The 24,153-nt window shown below is 38.4% G+C and overlaps 1 protein-coding gene across 1 annotated transcript in view; it reads right to left on the minus strand.

The window, feature by feature from the left end:
* Positions 1 to 24,153, minus strand: part of LOC134546312 (nuclear receptor coactivator 3) — a 616,306-nt gene that overhangs the window by 277,484 nt on the left and 314,669 nt on the right. The window lies entirely within an intron of this gene.

Below are 24,153 nucleotides of genomic sequence, written 5' to 3' on the forward strand. Positions count from 1 at the left end.
AACGCTAGGAAGGACTTCCAACGCTGTTGCAACGAAAATGTTGCAGAACCACATTCCAAAATGCCCTCATTCCGCCCTTGAATCATGGATCAGGAATAGCTCTTTCTAGTCAACACAAACAAGCGCCACAAGATAACCTTAAAAAATGTAACCCATCAAAGGAATAGTGACAATAAATTAAAAATATATATATATGTACCTCAATTTTGTAAGACCCGTCTGAATTCATGCAAAACACAGTTAAGATTTAGAGCCTTATTTCGATTAGCATATTGGATTTTTTTTTAAAAAATAAGAACGGTTTTTGTGCTTTATTCGACTTATTTTTGTTTCTTCTAATGGTCACATGTGCAACAATCACCGCCGATTATCCGATCTTCGTAGATAGTATGTTGTCCGTCGGCGGTCGAGCACGCTAGACACGTCGCACGTACGTACTGCCCCGGCGCCTCTACGAGCAAAGCGGCGAGCTCTGCAGGCACGGGACTGATATGAACCATATTAGTCATATATTTACACGCGAAGAAAGGCAAATACTTGCTGTAAGTACTTATATCTATTTTGTAAAAACGTATTTTTTAAATTTAAATTAAGTTTAGAAGTATTACTTTTTTAGGACATTACAACTACTAAAAACTACAAATTAGCGACACTAATGTTTAAAAAACATTATATGTTTACGCAAGATTAAAAATTTTCGTCATAAATTTACGAAAAACAATGGTTAAAATATTATCCAGGGCTCTTCGTGAATTTGTTTATGTACGTATACTGAGCTCATCTCGAAAAGGAACTAACAAGAATAATCTTGAGTGTTAACGAAACCTTCAAAACCCTCACAGAAAAAAAAACCTTCATCCTTCCTTCCGCGTGCAGTTTACCCTGTTTCCGACGGAACACAGAACTGAAGTCTAATTTGGCGTATAATATATATGAGACTGAAGAACCTATCGTTTATTTGGGATACATTCTTCGTTGAAAAGAACTTACATTACTTAAAACTTTTTTTTTCACTTTGTATACAACTATAATAATGCTCATTTGGAGCCTATGAGAGAGGCTATTGGAAACACCCCCACTACACACACACACAAAAAAAAAGTATTTCAGTAATCGCCAGTGATGTATAAACATTTACCCCGGTAACGAGCAATTCGTGTGTTATATTGTTCATGTTGCAAAACATCTTATAAGAAACTCGGACACGACATTTAACGTAGAATTTTTTTAAATAATGCCGATGGTCATAAATACGATGATAATTAAAACTGTAGCTTTTCAATTAACAAAATTTCTGGATGCGAATGCGAATCACACACATACTTTCTGCGCCCGCCGCTAGAATTAGCTGTCTGACTTTTGACTATAATTTCGACAAGGAATTTGACCAGAATTTCGACAAGGAATTTTATTAAAATACTGCCCATCTTGTTAATATTCACTTAACAGTGAAAATTATAAAGTTTCCACATACGATATATGTTATACTAAAATATTAACCTGGAACATTTTTTAACACAAATTATAAAACTAAGTAGGTATATATTTGTATATTTGTTTTTGCTTAAACGACTGAAATCATTCTTTAAATACTTTCTACAAACAAATAATCTTATAGAGTTGATTAAACATTATTGTTGTTATCATGTTATTAAAAAAGGTAAAAAATAATTAAAGTGCCGAGATTTTGACCACGCCCCTTTAGATTACCAAGCGCGCGCTCTACCACTGTGCTAGTAGCCTCTTGGGAATTGAGAAGGAGAATATGTATTATGATAATTGTAATACCAGTTTTCTTAGGTATTTTAAAACTTGCGACTACTTTTTACTATGGCTATTTTAGTTTACTAAATATGTATATTCAAGGTTAGTTTCACTATCATAAAGTTTCATTTGGCACACCAATACATTTGGTATGTCCCCTAACGTTCACGAAAGTGAATACATACTGGTTTGTTGCAACATTTGGTCCGCCATCTTTGCGACACATTTCCGTTCAAAGATTTCCGTTCCAACTTCACGAAATAAGTTCTACCAAATGCCGTATACCGAGAGCTAAGAAGAGTGTTAATCTCCTTCGGGCGCATCTTATCTTTGAAGTCGGTGCTATTTTTTTTGTAAAGAAAGTTTTAATTTACATTTTCTCGGTGCTACTTAATCATTTAACTTATGTTGATGTACGTCAGAAATGCGTTAGATAACTTTTTCAAAATTTATAACTCATTTTTAAGTGTCATGATTACTAATAATATTAAACATATTCAAACTCCCCTATGTACGATGTTAAGTCAGGGCTAAGCTACTACTAGCGCCGTTAGTTTGCAAGTCGCTGCACGCTTCATTAAGCAGACGAAGAGTGAAGGGAAGTTGCCAGACCTATCTGCCATGTGCGCGATAGAGCTAAATATTTAATAATTAGCCACAGCTTGCAGTGCAGATGTATTATGTGATATTTTAGCTTAAAAACAACACAGCATAGTTTTCGACCCTTGTTGAAGACAACATGTGTGGCATAGTGTAACTATTGCATCATCTGAAAGCTGCTCACGTGAAATAATCAGTAGTAATTTCCTTTCCACAGTAACATTATGAATATTGTTCATTAATGCCATAATATAGCCATGTAAAAAAGGGTTGGAAAATTATTATTTATGCCTCCGGTCATCCACCTCTGCCAAAATTCGAAGTTGGGCCTGAACAAGACCACGCAGCATTACAAATGGACGTAAGTTCTCCTTGCGTGTGGCGGTCAGAAGTCTAGACCGGATTCACTGAGAAGCATCAGAGTACGGGCTTCAACGGTAACACACGAGCACGTATGTGTTACGTAGTCTTCCCGGCGAAATCAATAGAGAACACGCAAGCTCCACGTAATCATTGTGCAAGGGAAATGTCAAGCTGTGACGAGTGTTGCGTAACATTTGGTTGCGGCGCTTGAGACTAGAATTCTTAATGAAATACAAAACGGAACAATACGCGTTCCACAATGCTTACACGCATGTAAAACCCTACCATTCGACGTGTATACAATTACGTAACATCCCAAAAATCTTCACAAGGTTCGTTCATAACGCTAGGTAATGTGACATGTTATTTACTGCATATTGTGGGCATTTTAACATTAGCTAATATGTTACTACGCTTCTGGGTGTGCGCAGTTTGGCTACAGCTAGAACGGGACACAACATAAAGCTACCCTGTGAACTGCCGGAGTGGCATCAACATAAATCTTGAGTGATACAGAATAACCTGCGCTTTGCAGTCTACTACCGACATACATCGAGGATTGAATTCTTATTCAACATAAGTGTTCTCGATTACCCGTTGTGACGCTTGTCTCATGATAAGCTGTTTAGCAGTTCGGCCACAGTTTTGTGAAGTAAGTAGCGCAGAGAATGTGGTCGTTCATAAAATATCAGCTTGTATTCCTACCATAAGCCATTTAAAATAGTTGTAAGTAAAACAGCCAAGTATGAAATTTGCAATCCTCTTTGTCCGGAAATAATTATATACGTACATAAACGATTTTAGGATAATATATAAAATAACAAGATAAGCATACATCATCGTCTTTATAAGTAAAGCTATTTATTCAGACTCGAGTAAAAAATTAGGGATTTCAAACGCGAGGTTATGCATACTTCAAGATTATACCGAATGAACTCCAAAACACTTTGTAGTAACGTTTCGACATCAGGCCAGAGACGGCGCGGGGTGATAAGTATCTAACCGAGCAACACGAATGGGTTGGGAAAGAAAGATCCGCCTGATGACAGGAACAGATTTCACTTCCCGAAACGTCGCAACTGTTTTGTCTTCGGAAGCCAACTGTGTTCGACTATGCTGTCGTCGTTGTGTTATCCAGATCATCATATGTTTAATATCATCGTTGGATTCCTATGTCTGTCGCTGTGTTTTCCATGATTTTTTTATCTGTAATTACTGTTGCAACCGTCTCGTCATCAGCCCAGTACGTTCGTCTGTGCAGTTACATTGTTCTAATTGCTACTACATCGGCTGATTTTGACTTGTGTTCTGTATGTTTGTGTGCTCGTCTTTGTCCGTTATTCAGGTTTCTCTATGCTATACAGTGCAGACCAGCAATGGCACATGTCCAAAATGATTAAAAGCAATCTTCCCCACTGCAAGATTAATTCCAAGAACGTTTAGATACGCCACTTTTCCCGCTCGAGAACTATCCGGGCTTCACCCCGCCGGCAATGGAACCTTGGAGTCTCCGCCGTGGCTCCTCGCCGAGAACCGAGTTATGACAGGGACTGGGAACTCACCCCTTGAGCAAGAGAAACGGGTGATATTGCCTATAGGTGACTTAAGCGCCTGCTTTAATACATACAACATATATTTATTTTTTACATTCCTGTTTTCTTAAACCACACCTGGCTTGAAAATGAGTATAGTTGGTCTGCAACCACAAAAAAAGGGAAGGGGGGGGGGAGAGAGTGGAGGAAACCAAAGAAGAAGAAGCACAGAACACTAAATTATAAAACTCGAAATCGCAATACTTCTAGACCTGAAAAAGCAAGGTTTTTTTTTTAATTTTTTTATGTGGCATTTATGTGAATGTGATGGTGCAATATTTTAAATGAAGAAACACGTAAAATTCCAACAAAGTTTACTCACTGGCAATACAAAGCAGAACATATAACGCGATCGGAATTTTAATACCGTGTACTTTTCGCCACAAAAAAAAAAAACAAGAGAAATCACCAGTCAACAGACAATGGGGGACGTATCGAGACCTTCCACCACAAGTGTCGTGTTTCAGATCACCCCAGCTACCAGGCGAGATGCGAGGCGTGATCGCGGCTCGGCATTGTCCTCGTCGCACAGCCCACCAACATGTTGTTCGGCGTGGCCGCCGCGCCGGCAGGAGGGTCCGAGAGAGGAATGCCGAGCGACCTATCTCGCCGAGCCGTGCTTCTGTTTGTCGAGCCTCCGGGCCAGATGGTATCTCGCTTGTTGACGTCCCCGGGGTTCCTCCGGGAAGAGACGCCCGTCGCGTAGCGGCGATCACAACTACAGGGTGCCTACAAACCTCTCCTCAACCTTGTTGACCACTCTTTCAACAACTTAACCCTTTCGGTGCACTCAAGTGGTCAATTTATATTCATGATCAACGAACGGATTTATCAAAATTTTAAATGGGTGGGTCCGACATAATACTTTATAGGTATAAAATTAATTAATATAATTATACATTAATGTTATAATTATAGATTAAGATTGTTACTGCATATAATATAAAAAATAGTTAAGTAAAAATTAAGAAAAATAATTTTACAAATTGAAATGTGTGACTGAAATGTTAAACAATAAAATTTATTAAAACTTTGTTTATATCACAGGGCCATATTATATGCAAAACTATGCATATTATGAAATATATTATATCTACATTTCGCACGAACGTGCCGATTTTATGTTAGAAAGCTAAAACTTTTTCCGAGATTATTTCCACGTGGTTTAAGTTAACAGTCTCCAAGTTTTTACATTAAATGTCCGATCATAAAGTGAGGTGAGGCGTAAAAAATAACGCAAGTTTGACAACGACCGCTGGAAATTAAAGTTTCGTGACCTCAAGCACCATTACTGTTTATTTCGTGAATTTTGTGGTTTCGTGACTCGCATACACCCTGAATAACTAAGAGAAGGAACTCTGTCCTGCCTCGCCTCGCCTCGCCTCGCCTCGCCTCGCCTCGCATGTTGCCAGGCAGCGACAGCCGTCAGCTGCCTTCTCGAGAGCAGACCGCAGCTGCGGTGTTAAGGATAAACCTGCTCGCTTGTGATGTGGGGCAATCAGTGTGGCATTAGTCACAACCACAGGCCCCTACCTTGGCGGGTCATATATCTAAGGAAAACAAGGGGAGGGGGGGGGGAGGGGAAATAAGGGAGTCAATCAGTACAAAAATTGACAATGGTTCAACACAAGTCATGCTTGTAAACAAACCAAAACTAATCCTGCTTTTTTTTATAGGTATCTCACAGAAAAATAGATTATTTTAAAAGAGCACACATTACATATAATGCGATTCAAACAATTTCTTAAATGTGCACAAATGTACGCCAACTTACACGAGCGCGTGACGTCAGACGACTACTACCATTATTATAAAAAATCTTTCCGTGGGCATGATAAAAATTTACTAAAGTAAGATTTCGTCCCCAACAGAGACAATTTTATTCATGGTACGTTAAGGATTTTTTCTAATTTAATAGCTAAAAAAAATTGTGCTCGGAGTAAAAGTTCACACGACACAAAAAAATTTATCGAATTTGTAATTCACTGGTCATGTAGCCCTAGTTCGGCGGAAATAGGGATATTTCATGTTAATTTGTGTAACATCTTGAAGCCAAAGCGTCGACGTTTCTTATTAAACCATTTTCAAGTACCAAATATCTCGCGTAAGCCCTTCGCTCATTAAAAATTAAAAACAATAATATGTTCATATACTACTTGTGACGAACGCGAAAATGTGATTACTCAATAAACCGTGAGAAGTTTAGTCTACAGACCTAGAATATTCCAAATATTATCGTGTATTGGAAAAGTGTGGATGCGCACTACACTATAATGTACATAGCAAACTAAGCACAAGATGCTCTATAATTTATTTAACAGTTCCATCACGTATCATTACCAACAAACATTAGTATATTCTCACATTAATGGACTATAGAATACTGCCATTGTTAGCAATGCAAGTAAACATACAAACGGCTCTGAAAATAGATGAAGTCGTTTCGTAAGGTCATACACGCAATACCAAATATTAATTTTAGTAATTTAAACTTTCGTAAGACAGACTCCTTCGACTTTAATTAATGAAAACAGTTCCCATACCCATAAATCTAACTTTTCTAAATCAATCAATGAACTCTTTCTAATTTCTAATTTTCTGTGAAATCCACGGCAATAGCGTGTAAACCGAGTTTTTGTGAAAAAAATTTCACCGATTGTTTAGAGCGACATTCGTCGGGTCGCGCTGTACAGGATGCCTGTGGAAACGAGGGTAGTGGAGATTAGAGGGAAGAGCCGTGCGTCTGAAAGCAAGCGGACGGAGAAAGGAGCGGGACGACGAGGAATGACGAGACAATAAAGATACAACAGGGCGCCATTGAAACCAGAGTGCGGTAGAGACGGGAGAGGGGCGCAGCACTCGGGCGATAGACAGCGTCCGGCTAAAAGGGTACGAAAATCATTCCCATACCGAGGCAGCGGCGAAGGGTGCGTGGACGGCGGGAAACAACCGCCATTACCGGAATCTGTACAGACCCTGTCACACCGTCAAATTTTTGTCTCCGAATATATATTTGACAACAGAGTTGACGGGGAAATATTGAAAGAAAAATGGTTTTCAATTTTCTCCACCAAATAAAATTGGACGGATAACCTCAAATATGTTTTTAATCATGTCACACTGTCACAATTTATTTTTTCTTGGGATAAGCTATCTCAACATTTATAAAATTTAAAGAAAAAAATTGTAAACTGAAATTACTTTAATACTCGTTACATAATAAAAAATGTTTGGGATTTTTAAAAGTTATAGACACGTTATTTGCCTTTTTTTACATATAAAATTAATGAGCATACAACATTCATACTTTAATCACTTAAGTTATTTCACCTATATTACCTCTTTAATCGCCCTTTTTTTCCCCGCCATTTTAAAGATTCGCTGTGACGGCAACGGACGCCATTTCCGTTTTAGCTGGGCAATATTTAATTTGTCTGATTCCGTCCAACATCCACCATATTTTATAACCCGTCTTACATGCGAACTATTTGAGTGAAATCGTAGCCAAACTGTCGATATCATTTGACACAGCTACTGGAAGGTGTGTGTGACGGTGTGATGGCTCGGGGGCTGGGGCCATGCAGCCCCGCAACTGCCTCCACGGCGGCCGCCACAGTAAAACCCAACTGCTCGTGGACAGCTGGACACGCGACTCCACAGCGACTCTTGGGATGTCACATTCACACGCACCACGGAGAAGAGCTCTTGTGGTCCCTGCACCTGGCATCACTCAAAAGGTACGAGCGCTAAGACGGTTAGCGAGTTAGCAGTGCCCGTGGGCGCTTAAATTGGGCAAGCATGCTACTGAGGTCTGGCTCTGAACAGCATCCAATAATGTCCACTTTATGCAGGAAGAAAGAATACACGATATAACAGGCAATAACTATAAATACAGTTGTGATCAGTCCTGCGAACACGGAAAGAAGACTCTGTTTCCAGGAGCCGAAGCAGGCAAGCGAAGAGCGCTGGCGCCTGATCTGGGTGCTCCGGTCAGCTGACGAGCGGCCGAGACTTACATACAGGCATGCTCACGAAGCCCTGTATTTGTCAATGGAGTGTCTAGAAGTTCAAGTCAACTGGTTAGCAATTGGATAGCGAAACAAATCGTAGCCGTATAAGGGAAACCTACGATTAACAACAAAGTTTTTTTTTCTAAACAATCGAATATTTACCTTTTTTAATTAAATTTACATGTAATTCACCATTAAAAGTTTGCCTTTGCAGTAACGCGGCAGTTTACAGTTTACTCGTTTTTAAATACTTAATCCCGAGCGGTTTTGTTAGATTTAAAAGAAATACTACCTATTGTAGCGTTACCATGGTGCGACTTCCGGAAAAATTTTATATAGTTTTTCGTTTCATGGTCCATAGACCCCAAAACCATTGTCAATTAAAATATAAATATTATATATATTATATAAATATATATTATATATAAATATATATTATATATAAATATATATTATATATAAATATATATGTTATATATATATATATATCAGAATTTTGTGGATACTGATACATAAAATCTAGTAGTGGAAAATCTCTGTCGAGTTCGTTAAAGGGCAGTATCTAACCAACGGGGTTGAAATGGAGGTTTTTAAAAAAAAAACATAAAAAATTGGTCTAACTCCTGTAATATGGAAAATATCACATCCGTTTGAACGTTTTATAACTCGTAGTAGTAATGCCAAAATATTTTGTCTGAATTGTCTGAATAACTTTTTGATACGACTAACCATAATAATAGGTTGAAAAAACAAGTGTAGGCGGACAAAAAAAAATAACTCTGTTCGTAGGCATAACATCGAATTTGTACAAATTATGTAGTAATCTTATAATTTTTATCTAAAACTTTTGTCTGAAACAATTTTTGATTAGATGAACCACTGAAAAATTAAGGGTTAAAATTTAAAAACAATTCGTACTCCCTTAGTAGTTACACTATCAAATCCGTTCACATTATTTGTAAAGCTTATAATTTTTATCTAAAACTTTTGTCTAAAACAATTTTTGATTAGACGAACTATTACTGCAAGGCGTTGAAAAATCGAGGGGTGGAATTTAAAAAAAAAATGCATAACTCCCTTATAGGTACACTATCAAATCAGTTCAAATTGTTTTGTAAATTTTATAATTTTTGCCTAAAACTTTTGTCTGAAATAATTTTTGATAATACAAACCATTACTGCAAGACGTGGAAATAACAAGGGTAGAAAAACAAAATGTTTAATTTTTTTAAATACATTTTCTTTAATTTACATTATAAATTATTGTAAAACACCTTAACTTTATCTCAAACCTCTGGCTGGAACAATCATGAATGAAACGAACCACTGCCGTAAAAACCGGGGCTGAAATTTTAAAAAAAATAGTATTAGTAGTATCAAATTCGTCGGAATTTATTAATATCTTAATATTACCTTCAACCTTTGTGCAAAAAAAAAGTTATACAACAACATATTAGTGAAAGGAATGTAAAGTAGTGTTTGAAGATCAAAAATAATTCCATGACTACCTTACTCTTCTACCGGTAAACCAAATGTCCGATGACACGTACGTAAAATTATTTTTCAAAAAATATTAATTCTTATTAAATTTGGAGGGCTTCCACAAAGAAGTTAATAATGTTTTAAAATTATAGTCGTTCGCAAAAAAAAATCCTTTGCACTGTAACGGCCACGTGCAAAGTTAATCAAGACGTAGGCGGGCAAAAAAAAACTTCACTTATGAAAAGGTATTTTCGGACATGGCGAAGGACATCAAAAATACGATTAAAAAAAACACGTAGTGTCCAATTTCTTCGGCGGGGGCTAATGCTACCAGGTTGACGTAACTTACCGTGTCTTGTTAAAACTGCGCGCCACCAAAGAACACACACGAGACATGCACCCTCGTCTTGGCGCAGCGCCCACTTGTAGCCCGAAACACTCCACTCCTGGATTTCGCGCGCGAAGATTCAGCACGCACGCACGCACGCACGCACACTTCTGTTCGCCCGTTTAGATTTGCACAAACCATATCTTCGCTCCACACGAACAGCTGAGCTTTCGTGACGTCACGCGCCTCCCGCGGCACTCAGTCAAACTACTACTACGTACCTAAATATAAAAGTAAACCAGAAGAAAAGTATATTTCCGTACCTAAATTGTACGTAGCACTTAAATTAAAATTTATGTTTACTAAAACTTCTTACTAACTAAAAAAAAGTATGTATGTCAAAAATTACCAATTACAAGCTCAGTTCTGTTCACTAACTTCAAAAAACTAAAAGCATCTAACTTATAATTCAACCTTACAAAATAAAATTTAAATAAAATTATTGAAAGAACACTACATTAAAAGGAATAAATTAAAAAAAGGGAAACTTTCTTTAAAACTTTAATAGTTACAGGCCAGTGAGCAATGGTGACCACGGTCACAAGATTGCTCAAACCAACTCATGCCTGCCTTCTTACCATCATGGGCCTACTTGTATTTCTTGTAGTCGTTTCACATTTACAAGTGAAGACTGTCATCGTGACATGAATTTCAAATAAAACCACGTTAATCGGTTACATATAATTTGCAACGACCACGACGGTGACAAACACGTAACACTTTGTAACGTTAACGCGTTACATCGCGGAATCGCACCGTGCTACAATACAGAGTCCCTTTTGTTTTTTACTCGCTAAACCATTAATGTAAGATGGTAATTTGAAAGCTTGGAGCAGTTGCAATTACAGAAAACACGTTGTAATTGGCGACGGTTGGGTTGCCCGCACAGCAGACGAGGACAAAGGTCCTCATTTGTTCACACTTGACATGGCCTACCTTCTCATGGTAAAAAAATGAAGGAAAAAAAGTTTTATAATTTATAATGTAGCTTAGTGCAATTATGGAGGTAAAAGTTGAAGATGGGTTATCCCTATTACAGTGGAAGAAAGCAAAATTTGCATTATTTATATCAAAATTACTTTCATTACTCACAAGGGGGAAGGGGGAGTTAAAATTACATATCCGCATTTTTTTACGTCAAAACATTTCAAAGCCTGGTATAATATTTATGAGAACTTTCAGAATATCATTTTCAATCCGTTTCTTAAATTTATTTAACAAAGGGCTATTAAAAATTGGGAGTAAAAAGCCCTTTGAGACAAAACACTAGCCACATATTAAGCTAAAGACTGATAGCTACCGTAGGTCCACACCAGGAAAACAGCTCAATATTTGGAAGATAAATGTGACGAATCTGCCTGATATAGGAGGGTCGTTTGAGTAGTCGAATGAGAAACAGCGATGGAGACGCACTAGTGTGCATTTTACGAGGTATCGCCTACACATGGAGGAGGTTCTGAACTGCAACCACTTTTAGATGTGACACATATAATAAAAAAAAATCATACATTTTCCCTATACACCATTAATGTGATTTTTCTTGAAGTACCTTTTCATGATCCTTTGATCACAATAAAAAAAAATACTATAGCGAGTCTAATCACTTATGAGCATGCATCTACCCATACAAAACTGTTTCAGAAAATAAATGTACAGATATTTCTGCAGCGCTGAATCTTATTATAATGGACATAAGCGTAAATTACAACTATTTTAAAAGCAACCAAATTCAAACACAAAAAGTTTTTTTAAGTCTTTTGATATGCTGGCAACCTAACAAAAGCGGGAACACGTTCTTCCATTCCCAATTTACGGCTGCACATTATATCTAAAAGTCTTCGGACAAGCCTGAATGCACTGTAGTGTATCGGCCCGAGAATTGGTTTTGGGACCACCCCCCCCCCCCCCCAAATCGTCAATGGGAGATGTCCGCGGAGTGACTAGGCCAGACCAAACTAGATGATTATGTAGTGTTTAACCACCACTTCATTCTCAGTGTTTAGCTACAGGACCTGCAGATAAATAACCGGAAGCTCTAACCACAAAGCCAGCCGGTGGTATATCCGTGTGAAAATGTCTTTCTAATTGGAATTGAAGGGGTCCAATTTCAAGTTTGCGAAGTAGAAGACTTTAGAAAGTTGCGCGACATCGCCTGAAACTAAACTGTTATAAAATATAAAATTTTAAAATATAAACGTATGCCACTTGGCGCTAAGTAGGCGGGGCGTTTTAAAGGCTCTTTATGCAAAAATGCACCAAGTAAAACATGAATACCCAGAATGATAACTTCCTCAGTAACACGATGGCGTTCTCTCTTTCAAATGGCAAATCGCTAGGGACCCTATAATTTCGCGTTATGTTCGACCAGCGCATTAGACTGTAAACAATTAGAGCGGTCACATTTTACGGAGCGGTTGCCAGTTTCTACTCTATGGTTTCTTCTAGATCAATTGATTTGGCTACATGTTCCATTTTGATAAATTTAATTAGTATATATTATTTAAGAGACATGCACTGTGCACTCAAAAAAAAAAAAGCTGTCGGAAGAATATTCAGCCAAAAAAAAATTCTGCTGAGATTTAAGCCGCAGCAGGAGTAATTCACTGTGGGTCCGTTAAGGTCCCCGCCAACCCGGCCACACACACGTGTGCAGAGCTTCAGAAAAACCACGCAATTTGAAAACTGCTCAAGATATCCGAGTGGTGGCTGTTCATGAAAGGCATTAAAAATGCGCTGAGAGCGGATTCGGTAATTTTTTAAAATTGTATTTTAAGGAGAGTGAAAAAGGCTAACAAGCGTGTTTTCAGAATAATTATTTAGACATGAAACGCCCGCTAAATATACTTTAAATCACCCAAGGCCTTGTCAAACATCTTTACCTTCAATTATCCGCTATATGATGTGTGGTTACCGCTCCAATTTCACAGTTGCCCTATGCGCGACGAGAAGACTGCAAGCCAGTCCTGGGGCGATACAGCGCTAAAAGCACCTGCGAGCGTCACGCTTATCATCCCGCCTCACCAACACATACACACATCTGACTGGGCGGGTCTCTTACAGGATTCATCACAGCTACTTAACCTGTGTGCTGCAGAATGAAACTGTATCGTCGATAATCTGACATCCGACGCCTCTCACGACTCGAAGTTTATGGAAAACACAACTTACTTCCAAGCAAACACTTTCTGAGTTAAAGAAATGGAGAGATGCTCCATGTTATTATTGGTGTCGCCAACATTTATTCTGTCACAAATAGCTTGGCTTCTGGAACTAAGTGTGTTGGGGAGGGTTCCGGGTTAGGGAGGGAGACTAAGTCCGTCTTAGGCCGAATCCCATACGCTCTAAACATGCAGGGGTTAGCCATGAAGGAGGGGTAGCATGCATCATGTGCTAGGAGGGGGATTGGCCAGCAATGGCAGCGATTGACGCCATGACTAACTCCCATCACTGACTATACTAGACTAAAACTAGATAAGTTGAGCCCAGGTAAAACCTGTATAGACACAGGGAAAACCCTGGGCTCTGAAATGCGGGATGCAAAAGTTTCATGCATTAATATCAAGCAGGAAGCTTACGGGAAATCAGAGGGATGGATATGGAAGAAGAGTTGGACACAGTAGAAAAGAGTCTATCATGCGGGGGGTACTGAGGTTATTATGATTCTTCTGCCTTTAATACTCTCGCCTGAGAGGAGTGATTCCCGAATGGCTGCAGCTATGGGCCAATCACAGCCTTCCTTTCGTCTGGTTGGCCTGATGGTTTGGCCAATCGGAGTTGGGCTTCTGTGATTGGCTGGGTATGCTGGCAAATTAGTGGTCTCTTCTCTTCTGATTGACTGGGCTGTTTAGCCAACCAGAGGCGACCTATCTTTTTGTTAGTTGCAGAGCTCGGTTTTGAGGTTTTCTGAAAAGTGGGTCCCATATTCTGCTTAATTTGTAGCCATTTTCTCTATTTACGTTTGCTGGGCTACAAATCCCTTTATAGGAAATTAGCTAATGTAGAAGCTCGTGAAAGCATGTTAAGAAACTAATAGTTTTCAGTTTTTTAAATCTCCAAAAGCGTTATTTCCTCCAGTGTAAATGTCACCAGAATTAATTAAAATGCCCTTACAAAACATAGCATAGGTGAAATATTATTTATTATTTTCAAAATAAACCCAGTAGGTATACAACATAAAAGAACCTTACCCACGCGCAAAACCCTTGAGGATCCTCCAGATTCAGCCCTTCACGCCCAGTTCTCGCTGCTTCGAGCTCGCAGCAGTCCAGCCCGCGAAACGCCGCCGCCGAGACGGGGGAACCGGTCCAGGGGGCGTGGCCAGCCGGGGGCGGCCGTGGCGGCGGCAATTAGCCGGGGCATCCTCCGAGACGAGACCGAGGCGACCGCGCGACTGTCCTTCCCGCTGCGCCCCGTGAGCTATGGCGCGAGACCCCTCCCCGCCCCTGCTGCCCCTTCCGACATCACTCGTCTCTGGAATCTTACGTGTTACGTCACAGCTTCACAGCGACGGATTATAGTCGACTCAAAAACCATTTCGATACAATCTTTAACACATTTCCCGTCATATTACGAGAAAGTTCTAGTAAATATTTTCAGAAAGCTCCTTTAAATAAATTTAAATTTTTTTTAGAAGTTTCCTTAGATCATAAAGTCATAAAAACTAAGACGCTACTAATATATATACATCTCTGAGAGTATGCCTATATGTGTGCAATGTAGTCTCAAGTATTTTTTTGATAAAAGAAAATGAGGTTGGTATTAAAAAATAATTGTAATGCACCTAATTATAGAACTGATTTGTTAAATAAAAATATAGTCTTATGAAGAGTATAATATTTAATGTACTGAAGAATGAAACACCACTTAAGTAAATATTTATTTATTTATTTATTTATTTAACTGCATTCTCGAATTTGTGATTGTTGGACGTTCCTCTGTACGTGTGTATATGTGGACGATTAACTGGCAGTAATCATTAACTAACGGTAGCCGTATATTATCTTTTTTCCCCCTAGAGCAAACTGCGGTGCTGTAGACATCCGTTCGTTGGCTCGAATTCATTGCCTTCTGCCCTTTACGTCACAGTGGATGCACGATGACAACACGGTCGCGGAACGCTGCGTGCAGTAAAATGCCAATTATTTTTTAATGATACTTTATGCGATTACGTTGGACGATTTCTGCTTTTTAATACGCCACGCTGTGCCGTGTCTCGTCTAGAAAAACTGAAGTACAGTTGCTGACAACATTCTGCGACAATAAAGCTTCAGCACATTTGGCTCTCGTAATTTATAAGATTATTTTTAATCTGTTGGAAACTAATATGTGACGCTGTAAGATATGCATTGTTACATGATGCATTATTCATAGTATTCATGAAGAAGCAAATAATGTATGCATTACGACCGTAGTTATATTTAGAGCAAAACGTTTAGTAATACGCCTGTATATGTCGATATTTTGACCACCATTCAAACAAGTGTCGAGTACCCACTACTGGTAGATGGGGTAGGATTTATTTATTTTTGGTAAAACAAAGACTGAAAGACTGAAATATACCAAACTCCGAAACTTGAAATTGTCTGCATGAAAAGAAGCAAAGTATGCCAAAAAAATTTTCCCCCTGTGAATCTCAGAGTGGCTAAAAATGTACCTATTCACACGTTTTAATAACGGCTCACTTTTTAAACAGCGAAGACGACTGGCTGTTTGTCCCTACATCATTATGGTAGAGACGTAGTTTGAACATTGACTGCTTAAAATAGAAAAAATGCATACGGTGCTATGAGCCCGAGCTTCAAAATGAAACATTGGAAAACACTAGCGTTTCTGTCTGGTATTACACTCACTGATAAAGAGTTTTGAATGTAGGGAAATCAGACATCGCTGTCGCCTCACGTCACTAACGAGGAACTTAAGGGCCCCGCCTACCTGGGTACTTATAAGGTGTGCAGAGCTAAAAATAATAAAAAAATAAATTTTAAATTTAAAATCCTAAAGATATCCGAGTTATGTGTGTTTACGAAAAGCATTTAATGATACACTGAAGGCAAATGAGTAGTTATGTTCACTGGATTTCGTTTTTAAACTGTAATTTTAGCATGAAACACCCGGTATAGATTCTTGAAAGCACTCAAGGAACATGCATTGCACCTTTATCTTCATTTCTCCACCATGATGTTATGATGTCCACTCTATGGACGACCGAACGACTGCGCGCCAGTTCAGAGGCGATATATCGTGCTAGAAGCACCAGCGAGCGTCGCACTTATCATCCCGCCTCACTAACACATATACGCCCCTGACTAGGCGACACCGAAAATCTGAACTTCGTCACTGATGTTCCTCATCCCAGTAAACTTCGTGTAATCATTATTGGGGCCACACACTTCAGGTCATGGACGTAAAACCGGGGGAGGGAGGGAGGGAGGGAAGCATATCCCCCCCCCCAACCCGAATTAAAATGATTATCACTGTGGATGCAATCGCAGGTTTTTAAAATTGTTTGGTGGGGTACCATGAATGGTTAATGGGCTCAATCTGCGAGAAACATCAGATGCGATTGAAACCTTCCTGGGGGGTTAATTACTGAGCCCTAGTGGTGAAGCCCAAATAGTCGGTCTCATGTTGAGAAACAAGGCTAATGGAATGGCATCCATGGCTCCGCTGTCGGAGCCACCCGGCCCTCTGGCCTATAAACGTCAGGTCTGAAAGGTTAACTCTATTAAGTTATCTCTCTGCGCAAGCACCCCGAATCAAGTAACTCCGGAGGGCACAGACCTTAGGGAGAGGTACCGACATCTTTTCGAGGAATTCTTGCGTTTGGCAACGTTCTAGTAGAACTCATAGACACCACCGAAGTTGGTAGAAGTACGGGGCGGTCCCGATTTTGAAATAGATCCCCGCTGAGGTTTTCTCTTCGGCTCAGGACCACGTCTGGTGTCAGCTTCGTACTTGACAGTGGTGCCCTTATCGCTTAGGGCAGACTTGGAGTTGGGGTTCCCTAGACCCGTGAAATGCCGACGCAGTGAGCGGCGATACGGCTCCGGTTACTAGCCTGGTTGGCTAGGAGCGGGTGGATAGGCCTCGACCGCACCACGGGTATTCTGGGTGACTGAGGGGTCCCAGAGTGAGGCGCCAGTGGTACTGGGTCCAAGGGCATTGGGACTCAGTCAACTATCTGGTTAGCCAATTGCCAGTTGCGTATACGGCTCATCCGTATCCTCGTCCATGGGGTCCCCGGGACTGAAAGGCATCGGGTTAACAAAGAAAACTAAAATGGATAGATTTAAATCTTATTCACAGTACCTCAAATTACAGGGACAAAAGAAACCCCGGAGGGCTAATGCTAAGAAGGGTCCAGTTTCTACCATTGTATTGTATTGTGGAGGCAATCGTAAATGTGAAACAAGGATAAGGATGATGATGATGATGCCGGAACTACGTATTAAGAAAAACTTTTTGAATATTATAAAAGTTCCGCTTATTGCATGCATATAGACCTAGGCCGCCTAGTGAGCTGTGTCGGTTATCTCCAAGCGTAAAACCATTGGGCCGCAGATCCCACGAGTCTCCCCTGCGAATCCTTCCGGTTTGCGCCTATGCTTCAGGTGCAACACGCGATAGGTATCACCACAGCTATTCAATAAAAATCTAAGTATGAAGGATTTAGTACAGAACTATGTGGTAAAACAAGAAACCACCAAAGATAATTTCCACTTAATTATAGCAAATACTTGGTTTCAACATGGTGCCTTGTAAGTACATACAGGTTATTCTGAAACCCACCCAAAACATTCCGGGAACAGATTCCTTGTGGAAAATGATTTAAAAGCACGTGCAACCCAGTTCACTTCCTAAACGATAGATATTCACCCTTGAAAATCAGTTAAGTGGAAAACATCGAGGAATATTTGAAATAAAACTGCGTTTACGAGGATACTAATTAATTCTACAACGTTACTATCCTTGTCAACAAGCTTTTAATAACATACCCTCCGCTACATCAAAATAGTAGAGTGGGCGACAGCCTCTTACTGCATACAAAATGTGTGCCTTCCGATGATAATATATTATGCTCTTTTATTTAATTTTAACGAAATAAACAAAAAATTTCAATTCGCCTAAACGTGAATTGCATGCAAACATCTTTCATCACATACACTGAAAGAGAACATTCTGAAATTGGCAAATCATTTAATTTTACTAATTATCAACAGCGTTCAAAATTGTTGTGATCAAAAGTAGACAATGTACCAAATTATTTAAGTTTATTAAGCAGAAAATTTCTCAAGCGAAACATTTTTATGAGATTTTTACTGTACAAGTATGCATCTACACATACATATTCTAAGACCTACGTACATTGTAAAAAAATATTTTGTTAACATTACTTAACATGCAATTGAAGTTTTTACCATAAAACATGGTACATCTCTTATGCAGTAAGTTTTCGTCACTAATATTACAGTATGTAGCCAAAGCCCGGGTTATTCTTCGTATGCAGATTCTGAAGAAAGTAGAAGACTACATATTGTGGCCATAACAGTTTATATATATTTATATATCTACATAGGTATATAATATTTTTATGGACACGATAACTGCCGTAATTTTGCATAAATCCCTTCTAAACCAATACATAAAATATGGTAGTAGAATATCTCGGTCGAATTCGTTAATGGGTATAATCTCACCAAAAGGGTAGAAATGGGTAAATATTTTTGAAAAACAGAATAATCGGTGTAACTATAATATTACGAATAATGCATTGGTTTTAACGTATTATAACTCGTAGGAGTAATGCCAAAAATTATTTCTGAATAATATCTTTGATATCACCAACCATAACTGCAACGGGCTGAATATCAAGGGTTGGATGACAAAAACAAATTCATAACTCAGAGTAATCATTGAATCCATTCACGCTGATTGTAAATATTTGATTATTATCTAAATCTTTTGTCTGAAACAATTTTTGATAAGACGAACCATTGCAGCAAAAAAACAGGGGTGGAATTTAAAGAAAAATCTATTTTCCGTGCTATTTAGCACCATTAAATCCGTTTTTATTTATCGCAACCTTAAAACATAATCTACAACTTTCGTATCAAAAAATAATTTTAATACGACCAAACATTAATGCAAGAGGTATAAAAACAAAACTAAAAAAATTCACAACTCCCTTAATAGGCACACTATTAAATCCATTCAGATTGTTTGTAAACATTACAAATATTATCTAAAACATTTTTCTGAAAAATCTTTAATACAACCAACCAATGCTTCAAAGGCTGGCTAAAGAGGAGTTAAATTTACAAAAAAATATATATATGTAATTCTCTTATAAGGTAAACTATAAAATAAATAATTTAATTGTAAATATTCTAAAAATGATCTAAAACTTTAGTCTGATACAATTTTTGATAGATCCAATCATCACTGCAAGGGGTTCAAAAAAACTTAAACTTCAGTACCATGTACACTATTTAATCTGTTCTTATTTATTTTAAACTTTCCAAATATTGTCTAAAAATTTTGTCTAAATTAAATTTTTATGTAACCAACCATTACAGCAAGGGGTAAAAGTAACAAGGATTGAAAGACAAAAAAAACTTTTTTTAGAAGGTATACGTACATAAAATCCATTATAATTTATTGTAAAAATCCTAAGCATCATCTAAATCCTAGGCAGAAACAAACTTTATATGATACGAACTATTACTGAACATACAGGGGTTGAAATAAAAAAAACTAAACTTACCTTACTATCAAATTCGTTCGAATTTGTTATAAACCATCTCAAAATTATCTTAAACCTTGGTCCAAAGCAAATTTTTATACCGCCACGTGTAAGTGGATGGAAAAAATAGTGTTTTAAGGTCATAAATGAATAACTACCTTAAGTAGGCATAATGTGAAATTCGTTCTAAGCTATTCAATGCAGGATGCATCAAATTAAAAACCTTCGAAATATTTTCGCTGCATGGAATATGAGAAAATGTTTAATCGATCATTTTGAAAAAAATGGAGAACATATGGGTATTAAGTACATTATGTTCTTAAAATGTTAAAGAAGTTTATAGAAATTCCTAGAACATTTGAAGAAGAAATAGACACTTAGAAATTTATTTACGCATGTATGCTGTACCCAAAGGTTTTTTTTTTTGTTTTAGTTCACAAACAAATTTTTGTTTTTCTCTTCTAACCCTGGGTGGATATTCACGAACTTCGCCACTTAAAACTCAAACACGGAAAGCTGATAATTGGTTCATGGCATTACTTGCTCTAAGTGTTATATTTCAATAAATTTTACCTTGTATCTCTCTTGCATTTGTTGTTTTGTCACAAATATTTTCAACAGTTATTACACTTAGTATATAACAGCTAAAAATATATTAGATCAAATGACAAATGCATAAGAGTTATCGAGTTACTATGACTAAGAGTAATGTCGAAAAAATTAAGAAAGCATGAGAGAAACAGCAAAAAAAAAAATAGCCTTATCTTTCAACTTATCTACATAACACTATCTATAACTTGGTATTCTTTAATCACTGTGTTAACTGTTAACAAAATACAGTAAAGGTCAGAGGACTTGACAAAACAACATTGTGACTTTCTCAACAGCAAAGAAAAGAAAACAAAAAAAAAAAGTTAAGAAAGAAGGAAAATTCTTTTCTTGATTCTCAGAGAACATTTAGTTTTCAGTATTATAACACTTTATTAGGTAATGAAAGCTACAATTGTTTTGAAACACTGCAAGCCAAATAATAAAATATTTTTTTATGTGGCCACTAGTAAAATAACAATTATTGTTTTTGAGAACCTTTAAGATTTTTTTTTCTTTCTTTCAGTTAAGACATTATTAAATGTTACATTTTACAGTCAAATTGCAAGTAGTTATCTTGTACTTATAGATAGAGAAATGCGAACTAATTTTGCCAAAGAAAATATGGAAAAAAAAAATTTAATGAAAAGTTATTTTACGCTCGTATACCACTTAAAACATAAGCACACATCTAAACAGTGAAATTTTTAATGGAATACAATAAATATGATCATGAAATTTCTCTCATTGCACTATTTTATTTTTAAAAATGTAGCCTATTTGAACAATACAATGAACCACTAAATAAGAATTTAGTAACATTTGCTTAACATTTTATATGTTACGTCTTATTTATTTAAACTCATTTTCATACATTTTATTATATCATGCGATTTTATCTATAATTAAAGTCAGCAGCCATTTGTGTCACTTGGTATTCACGTTAAGAGACCACAGAGCATAGAGAATCGGTCCGAAAGTATTTGCCAACAGCAGCGTAGCTATTGATCTTATCTTCGAGATTAGGGGCGGTGTTCAAGACACAAAAATAAGAGTTTAATTGATGAATATGCTACAGCTGTATCCTAACCGTATTCGTAGTGCGCGATAGGACACGGCCAGTCCCTTATTTCTAATGAACGTATTTCTGTGTCTTATCCGTGACAAGTATGTTTCCCAATTTCCGCGCATGCTCAAGAGCTCACTTTTACGTTGATTTCGTCCAGATGGCGGAACTGCATCAAACGCCATTAACTCATTTAGATTAAATTTCGTGAATTTCGGGGGACGTACGAAACGTATTGGCGTGCGAAATGAAACTTTATGGTATGAAACTATCCTGGAACACAGTTGGAATATTTTAATGGCCATATCAAGAAATAATCGCAACATGAAAAGTACTTACGAAAATTAGACTAACATCATGTAATCCATGTGGCGGTGCTTATATCTCTAGTATTTTTGTTGTAACAATTGTATCGTTGGTTGCCAAACGTCCGCTAGAATGCGTTGGAACCAGTTTCCAGCCTCGCACACAGCACCGTTTATTAAAACTGCTGCCGATTTGATTCGGTTTGAACACGATCTGTAATACGGCCCGCGAGTAGGTTATGGTTGTGTTCCAACAAGGCAGTGCTTACCCGAACGTCTTGGAATACCTATCGCCTTAGGTCACATAAACAAACTAGTGAATAGACCTCCTAAGCTGAAACGGATCGATTGATCCTGACTTTCATCGAGTGAATTAAAAGACGAGAGACAAAAATGTATAAGTCCGGGTTTTAAACTACGCAACTAACGCAACGTCTCAACAACGTAACACGCAACCACGCAAAAAAAAAAAGTCTTTTATGAAGCACGAAAGTTGCAAAACATCACCAACCCTCCAACTTGAAATTGTAGAACAGAAGAAACCAATTTATTCCCCCGGGTTTCTTTTGATAATTCGTTTTATAACGAAAACACATCAAACAGTCAATTTTATAAAAAAAATTATTTCACTGTGCGTTAGTTTAACAAGTGGAAACTTGATGAACGTATAATAAAGATATTGTAGCCTTCATTTCGCATAAAATCTGCTGCTCTGGAAGTTTTAGGAACACGCCACTTCAAAAATGGAAGGCGCAAACGGAAGCCGAACGCAAGAAGTTGAAAGTTGGACGATGCTTGCGTTGTGGTTTGGCATCTTGCGTAGTTTATGAACAGGTATTCGAAAACGTCGTTGTTGAACTTTTTGCGTCATTTCAATTCTTGAGTAGTTTATAAACTCAGCCTAATGATCGCCTTGGGACGGCGAGCAGGTCTCGTGACTTCACGAAGGTCGGTGTAATGCGACGATTGACGAACTTACAGGCCAGGCGAGTGCCGACGATCGCACTCTAACCAGCTGCTGCATGTGGCGTCTGTAGTGGAACATACCAACGAGCTGCCGTAGGACATAACAAAAAGTCGTGAGTGCGTGGTCGCCACGCGCGTTACAAGTGAAACTTCACTGACTGGTTACAGTTATACGTCAGCTCACTAACGGTGCAGTAAGCAGCGCCGCCGCTGCTGCTACTGCTGCAGCACTCTCTTTTCTCAGCAAGTAACTTCATAGGTAGAATATGATACATGAATTCACGATTCGTGGGGCTTTATCGTTAACGCTAGTAAAATACAATTACAGGTTATTTACAAGTTGTGGGTTTTTAAGTTTGTGTAAGCATGAAAATTTAGTTTCTAGCAGTTTGTAGAGGCTTGAAAATAATGTGTATAATGTACATCCGTAGCGACAAAACCTCGCCACACCCAATTGCTCGGTGAGACCATAAAAGAGCACAGGTGTAACAAACATGGCGTCAAATAACAATGCAAGTTACACCACTACATTACGTTTTCCGTAACGCTCTGCCCTTTGCTTCACGCTACTTTCGATCTCGCTGTGGTTACGCCATCGCTTCTACTTGCCATGCCGGCGTTAAGGGCCCCACCTAACCAGAGCACACATATGGTGTGCAGATTTTCAGAAGAAAAAAAACGCGATTTGAAAACTGCTCAAGATATCTTAGTCGTGTTATGTTAACTTTTTTTTTTTAAGATTACGCTGAAAGCGCATTAAGTGCTGTTTCCTTATTTCATTTGTAAACTGTATTTTTAGAAGCGTGAAAATGGCTAAAGACGCGTGTTTTCAGGATAATTTCTAGGCATGAAAGATCCGGTAGAGATTGTTGACAGCACTCAAGGAACTTGCATCGCACGAGGCGACGCCGCGCCAGAAGCACCAGCACGGAGGGCGACACGGGTCCGGGTGTAGGCGGTGGCGCGTGTCTTCCGCCCGGGCGGGCCCATCGCACAGGCGCCTCACGTCGCGTGACGTAGGCGGCGAGCGCGACCCACTGCGCCGCGCGGCGACAGTCGCAACCTGCCGCACTTTCCACGCTCAAGTGCGTGTCTCGTGCCGAGTGCCCGAGGCTCTGCCACCTCGGCCGGTTGTCAGGTTAATGTAGCACTTATTATGTGGTCATTGTTATACATGACTAGCAGAACCCGGCAGACGTTGCCCTGCCTGTGTATATTTGTTTTATTTTTTATATTTAAAATTAATGGTTTGTATTTTATCTATTATATATAATGTGTTACAAAAAA

Source organism: Bacillus rossius, chromosome 1 (genome assembly GCF_032445375.1).
Source record: "Bacillus rossius redtenbacheri isolate Brsri chromosome 1, Brsri_v3, whole genome shotgun sequence".
Classification (NCBI taxonomy): domain Eukaryota; kingdom Metazoa; phylum Arthropoda; class Insecta; order Phasmatodea; family Bacillidae; genus Bacillus; species Bacillus rossius.